At 36.9% G+C, this 7,500-nt stretch overlaps 1 long non-coding RNA gene across 1 annotated transcript in view; it reads right to left on the bottom strand.

The window, feature by feature from the left end:
* LOC149132525 (uncharacterized) overlaps positions 1-7,229 on the bottom strand; it is a 35,339-nt gene extending 28,110 nt beyond the window's left edge. The window contains exons 1-2 of the long non-coding RNA XR_016244527.1: positions 6,743-7,229; positions 6,233-6,348 (exon numbers count right to left, since the gene is read on the bottom strand). This is a non-coding gene — a long non-coding RNA (uncharacterized LOC149132525). The remainder of the gene's footprint in view (positions 1-6,232; positions 6,349-6,742) is intronic.
* Positions 7,230-7,500: the final 271 nt, after the last annotated feature.

Genomic DNA, 7,500 nt, shown 5'->3' with positions numbered 1-7,500 from the left:
CTCCACCACACCCTCGACCAAACCCCAGTGAGAGAATACCAAGGGCAACTACTCCCTCCAGTTCCTGCCACCTCGGCTCACAGGTCTATGATTAGAGCTTGCGCCATTCACCTGTGTCATTTTAGTCGCTTTCATCCAACTGGGAATAAATTTGCTCGGAGTGTCCAACTGACACTTGTTTCATCGACCTCAAAAGGATGAAAGGTAAAGTCAAACTCGGCGGAATTTGAACGCAGAACACACAGACGGACGAAATGCTGCTGAGCATTTCCTTCGGCGCGCTGACTATTCTTTTCTGTTATAGGCACAAGGCTTGAAATTTGTGGGAGGGAGATAGTCGATTACATCGGCCCCAGTACTTAATTTATCGACCCCCGAAAGGATGAAAGGTAAAGTCGAACTCGGCTCGAATTTGATCTCAGAACGTAACGACGGGTGAAATACCGCTAAGCATTTCGTCCAGCGTGCTAACGATTCTGCCAGCTCGCCGCATTCAGTAAAGTCGTAATCAACAGGATTTGAAGGAACTTAAAACATAAAGAACCGGAAAAAATGCTGCGAAGCATTTTTTCGTTTTGTTCGGCGCAATAATGATTTTCCTACGAGGAAAAATATTCACTGATTAAAACCCGAAGCTTGCAATAAAGAACCTGTCCAGCTTTTCACCAAAGAATCGGAAGAAGTTCTTTCCTCAAACAAATAACTACTTAAATGATGCGCCATTTTTCTCACCTTGTATACATATTTTTAAATCATTAAGACTATTGTAGCCAATTACATTTCCAACCAGCTATTAATTTGATAACTACATGCTAACACTCTCGCATAGAATATGAGCGATTTTTTTAATAATTTTCATATCTAAGATAGAAAATATTTTCAGTATCTAAATAATATTCCTTAACAACGAAAGCACTGCAGTGAAAAAAAAAAAAAAGATAAATAACACAATGACTCATTAATTATGGTAACTTCATAGTTTAATAATGCCCTATTTTATAAACTAAGCATTTGTGACTAATAAACTCTGAACTTAGAATCAAATATAGTTAATACATCATTTTCATACATTAATTACATTAAATAATTTTAGATTAAAGTAAATTCTCACTGTTAATTATTTATACCATTTTCGAATTCGTAACATAATTTTGTATCAAAGCATTAATTTATTATTAAGTTTCATTAAGATATAATTACAAATGGTTAATTTTATAACAGGGCGTTTTCCAACCTATTCTAATTAAATTAGGTTAAAAGTTTGTATAACCATCACCAGTTCCCCAGTCTATTTAAACACCTATTTTATCTTTTCTACTTAATTCTAATACGCTTAAAATTTAACCAATAATAATACCACTTAAACATGGCTGTTCCGCAGGAACCGATGTTACTGCTATTTTTAACCCCAGGAGGACGGCTCCTCTCTTATAGAAATTATCTAACTAGCTAAAAAGTACTTTTTTATCCAATGAATTCACTTACACACGCTTCCGCTAAATGAAGTATTACATTACATAAGAACGCAGCTTTTACGTATAACAAAATTGCTTTTATTGACGACGTATAGGCGTAGGAGTGGCTGTGTGGTAAGTTGCTTGCTTACCAACCACATGGTTCCGGGTTCAGTCCCACTCCGTGGCACATTGGGCAAGTGTCTTCTACTATAGACTCGGGCCGACCAAAGCCTTGTGAGTGGATTTGGTAGACGGAAACTTAACTCAGAACGTTAAGACGGACGAAATGCCACCAATCATTTTGCCCAGCGTGCTTAACCATTTTACAAGAGCGCCGCCTTACGTGAATGTAATATCGTGACTCACCCATCTCTAAAAAATATCATGTTATGCAAATTTTGTATGATACACACGAGGTCGTGGTTTCGATACCTAGAACAGGTGATGTGTTGTGTTCTTGGTACATATAGGTAGACTCATCAAAGGAAGTACCTCATCCAATGAGAGATGAATATCAAATTTCTCTCTCTATCTGTGTGTGTATCTATCTATCTATCTATCTATCTGGCTAGCTACCTAGCTAGCTACCTAGCTAGCTACCTAGCTAGCTATAATTATATAATATATATATGTGTGTGTATGTGTATTTATGTGTGTGTGTGTGTGTGTGTCATTATGTTTGTGTTGTGTTTATTCCTCCCCACCAATCAGCTTGACAACGTGTGGATTAGATTATATATCACTGTAACCAAGCGATTCGGCAAAAGAGCCCGATATAATAACTACCAGATTTAATGAAAAACAAATAAATTCTTTTGACTACATTCTTCAAGGCGGTGCCCCAGTATGGCCACAGTCCAATGAGTAAAAAAAAGTACAAGGTATAAAAAAATGTATACTTGGGGTTTTTTTAAAATGGTTGTTCATAATTAAATGCTTCAAAAAAAAAAAAAAATTAAATGTCACGAAGCGTACTTGTAAGTTACTTTTAAACGGAAGCGCAGAAGTTTCTTTTAATGACTAAATCAAAAGTTGGGTGTTACTGGCTCTTATTACAACTGGGGTAGCTTGATTAAGTCATCACTGAAAAAAGATATTTCATGCCAATGAGTAAAAGAACAAAAAAAAAAAAAAAAACCCTGCAATTTGAGTAAGAAGAAAAATTGTTACTTATATATTTTTTCCTTTTTTTTTTTCCTTTTTATTCTTTGTTTTTTTTTTTTTTTCAAATAAGCGCAGTATATTCTGAAATCTACGAGCTACTGAAGATGGGCAAGAAGACAGAGGAGGAGAAGGAAGAAGAGAAGAAAGAAGAAGAATAAAAAGGAAGTGGAGGAGAAGGAGGAGGAAGAGGAGGGGAGGAAGGGGAGAGGAAAAAGAAGAAAAAGAAGAAAGCGGGACGAAGGGGAATTTATACGTATGTGTGTGCACATACATACATACATACATACATACATATATATATATATATATATATATATATATATATATATATATATATATATATATATATATATATATATTTATATATATATATATAGCCTTGTGAGTGGATTTGGTAGACGGAAACTGAAAGAAGCCCGTCGTATATATGTGTGTGTATATATATATATATATATATATATATATATATATATATATATATATATATATATATATATATATATATATATATATATGTATCTGTGTGTGTATGTGTTTGTGTGTCTGTGCTCGTGCCCCCAACATCGCTTGACAACCGATGCTGGTGTGTTTACGTCCCCGTAACTTAGTGGTTCGGCCGAAGGGTCCGATAGAATAAGTAATAGGCTTACAAAAGAATAAATCCTGGGGGCGATTTGCTCGACTAAAGGTGGTGTTCCAGCATGGCCACAGTCAAATAACTGAAACAAGTAAAAGAGTAAAAGAGCATATATATATATATATATATATATATATATATATATATATATATATATATGTATATATATGTATATATATATATGTATATATATGTATGTATGTATATATATATATATATATATATATATATATATATATATTCTCTTCCTTTCTCTTTCTCTTCCTTTCTTCTTCCCCCCATACCCCTCTTCCCTCTCTCTCACTCTCTTTCTCTTCCTCTCTTTCTCTTCCTCTCTTTCTCCCCCCATACCCACCTTCCCCTCTTTCTCCCCCCATACCCACCTTCCCCCTCTCTCAATCCCCCTTCCCTCTCTTATACCCACCCTCTCTCCTCTCTTCCTCTCCCCTCCCAAACCCCTCTTCCCCCTCTCTTACATCCACCTTCCCCTTCTCCCTCCTCGTCAACACCCCCTCATAAGCTCATCCCACCACACCCCAACACACTCCTACTCTACCTTCCCACTCCACCCCATCCAATTCCTTACACCCACCACCCACCCCTACCCACATACCCCACCCTACTCACATACCCCTACCTCTACCCCACACTCCACCCATGCCTTCCCCACCTCCCAACACCCTCACATCACACCACACCAATACCCTTGCATCACACCACGCACACCACACCAATACCCTCGCATCACACCACGCACACACTACAACTGACCAACTACTAACTCCCTTTCTCCCTTTCTCCCTTCCCCATTTTCACACTACATACGTCAAGATCACCAGCAGTCTACCTCCCACACACAGCCCCTCGTTCCCGATCACCGTTTGTTATCTCCCCCTTTCTTAGCTCTCCTGAAATAAGAATTTCTAACTTCCGGTCAGTCATTGTTATGATCGGCCATTATTATGATTGACCGTTGACTGAACACTATTCAATTTTTTTTTTCTCCGTGTTTTTCTCCTTGTCTCCGTATTCTTTCTGTTGAAGAGCGTAGCTCGAAACGTCAAAGACTTTCCGTATTCCCGAGCGTCATACTAATATATACTTTTGTTATTTACACCACCTGTCCTCGTCTGTTGTTATTTTTTGTATATTCTCCCATATATATATATATATATATATATATATATATATATATATATATATATATATATGTATGTATGTATATATATATATATATAGTGATGTGTCGATATACGAGTTAATTTGTTCTGGGAGTCCGAACGTGAAACAGGTTAACCACATAAATGACATCAACGAATACGCTCTGAAGCATTTTGCCCATTCTAAACGTTGCTGTTGTTGTTGGTCTGTCACATGGATCCCAAAACAATTTGATTCTCCACGACGATAGCGCACCCTACCACTGAGCTCTCCTCGCTCGTGAGTTTCTTGTCAAAAACAACATGGTAACCCTTCCTCACTCGCCCTATTCACCAGAATTAGCACCTGTGGACTTCTATCTCTTCTCCCAACATGAAAATGCAGCTCAAAGTTCGTCGATTTAACACCGTTGTCGAGGTCCAGAGTGAATCTGGGAAGGTTCTCGACTCACTTACGGAAAACGACTTCCAGGCTGGATTCCAGAAGTGGCAGGAACGCTGAGATCGGTGTAATGCTGCGCAAGGTGACTATTTCGATGGAGATTATGCTAAAACAGGTAAATAAGTTTTTTTTTTATTAAACATAACTATATCTACCTTCATATATAGCTAGCTAGCTAGATAGAGAGAGAAGTAAAGAGAGACAAAAAGACGGAGAGATTACATAGATGTGTCACTAATATATCTCTAGCCATCATGTTGCTACCTTTCTCTTTTCACCCGAATATAAATACGTAATCGCTCTTCATACACATACTGATATACAGAGATACAAATACACAACACACACCACATGTATTTATGCTGCCTTCTTGAATGGCGGAGAGGCGGAGTGGTTCCTGTCTCAATGTGTGTCTTTAATTCTGCCATAGCAGGGGAAAAAGCATTTCACACAGGGCTCAAGGATATATGTGGAGTGATCTCATTCGGGCTAAGTCCTGTTTCTCTTTAAAATCAAAATAATTTATTTTCAATGTAGTTGTAGTTTTAATTTTTATCTGATTTTCTGTTTTCATCTACTTCCCACATAATCCATGATGATTCACTGACGCTTCACCATCACGTCTTTCCAATGGCCTTCCCATCGACCTTATAGTATTAAATTTATTTCCATTGTTATAAATATTTTCTGTCATCATTCTATGTTGTCATTGTCGTGCTGTTTTGTTTTTGTTTGCCGTGAGCTGACGTCTGTAACAGACTTCTAGAAAAGTATTATTATATTCACCACATAGAAGTGAGGAGAAATTAGGTGTCCTTTCGATTTGTCTCATTTTGTCAACAACAGATATCAGAAAGTTTGAGTGCCTACTTCATTTCCCTGGGGTAGGAAATGTATTACGCTTTTGGACATTTTTTAACATTCTTATATTTAATATTCTTGTATGTTTGCGGAAAAAAATGAAAGAGGCAAAACAAAATGTAGTAAAATATAAGAATTCAAAATGATTCAAAATGGCCCACTGTGTGTAAAAAGAAAACAGGTTAACCACATAAATGGCAGCAACGAATACGCTCTGAAACATTTTACACATTCTAAACAAAAAGATAGACGTAAATCGTCGAAACTGATTGGGCAGATACAGTTGTAAGTATATTTATAATTAAATAAAGAAATAAGAAGAATGTGTTGACAGTGGAAACTGGAACAAAATCATCACTAGTTTTGTTAGCGTTGTGGGATATATTCGGGGCAAAAAACATGACATTCTTCCTCGAAAGACCAAACTTCCATCGAAGGCGGTGGGATAGTAGCGTAAAGCAATTTCTTAAAAACAAAGATAGAATAGAAACAAAAGGCAAAAATACTCAACATTTTAGTATGACCTTGAAACGGCGAACTTAACGATAAACGTGGAAATAAGTACTCAATCAACTTGGGAAAAAGTGAGTACCTGGTTGGTAACAAGGATTTAGTAGTGCGTACAGACTGAAAAAGAAACGGAGAGAAAATACCTAATTTACACTTTGACTCATGTATACATACACAAATGTTTAACACACACACACACACACACACACACACACACACACACACACACACACACACACACACACACACACACACACACTCTCTCTCTCTCACACACACACACACACACACACACACACTCTCTCTCTCTCTCTCACACACACACACACACACACACACATATATATATAATTATAAACATATAGGGATCAGCAGGAGTTGCTTCACCAACATACTAAAAATTTAGAAATAGCAGTTAAAACTACTAATTCTAACTACAATTTAGTCTCCAACGGATAGCGATATTCATGGCTCACATAGAACAACAAAGGAAAAATAAACGAAAACAAACCTGCCGTTAGTTAATCATGTACGACGTTTCGCGATTAGAATTTTATAAAAATTCGTTTCACTCTCCAGCATGATATCATGCTGTTAATGGGAGAGAGAGAGAGGGGGGGTGGAGAGGAAGAGAAAGAGAAAGAAAGAGAGAGAGAGAACATGAAGCATAAGATGTATCAAAGCTCATGGCTTTGGTAAGAGATTCCAGGCAGGGTGCGGCCACTTGATGATGTTAATGATAATGATGATGATGATGATGAAAAAGAAGAAGAAGAAGAAGAAGAAGAAGAAGAAGAAGAAGAAGAAGAAGAAGAAGAAGAAGAAGAAGAAGAAGAAGAAGAAGAAGAAGAAGAATCACTGTTTTCTTGATGATTTTACTGCTCGTCTTTACAGCTAATTTTCTCTTTAAATATTCTGTCAGTTCTCGTTCGCCAGCCACCAAATTGGTCAGACGATGCTAATATTTTATGTATTTCAAGAAACCAGAAGCACTGAGAACCAGAGAGCTGTTTACACTCCAGACAAAATAAATAAATTCGTAAATAAATAAATAAGTAAATGAACAAATAAATAAATGAGTAAAAGTAACAGAATAATGGTGTTTGGCATTATTGCTAACGCAAACAAGTTTGCCCTTCACATAGACCGTAATTTATTGGTGGCTGTGTAAACAGCAGATTCATGTATTAAAGCCGTTATATACGCAAACATCTATTCACCTCTGCATACAGTTAATTGATTGTTTGCTTGTGTGAGTTTTACGAATCC

The sequence above is a fragment of the Octopus bimaculoides genome, chromosome 15 (genome assembly GCF_046866305.1).
Source record: "Octopus bimaculoides isolate indiv1 chromosome 15, ASM4686630v1, whole genome shotgun sequence".
NCBI classification, from domain to species: Eukaryota; Metazoa; Mollusca; class Cephalopoda; order Octopoda; family Octopodidae; genus Octopus; species Octopus bimaculoides.
This window is presented reverse-complemented; position numbering and strand designations above follow the sequence as displayed.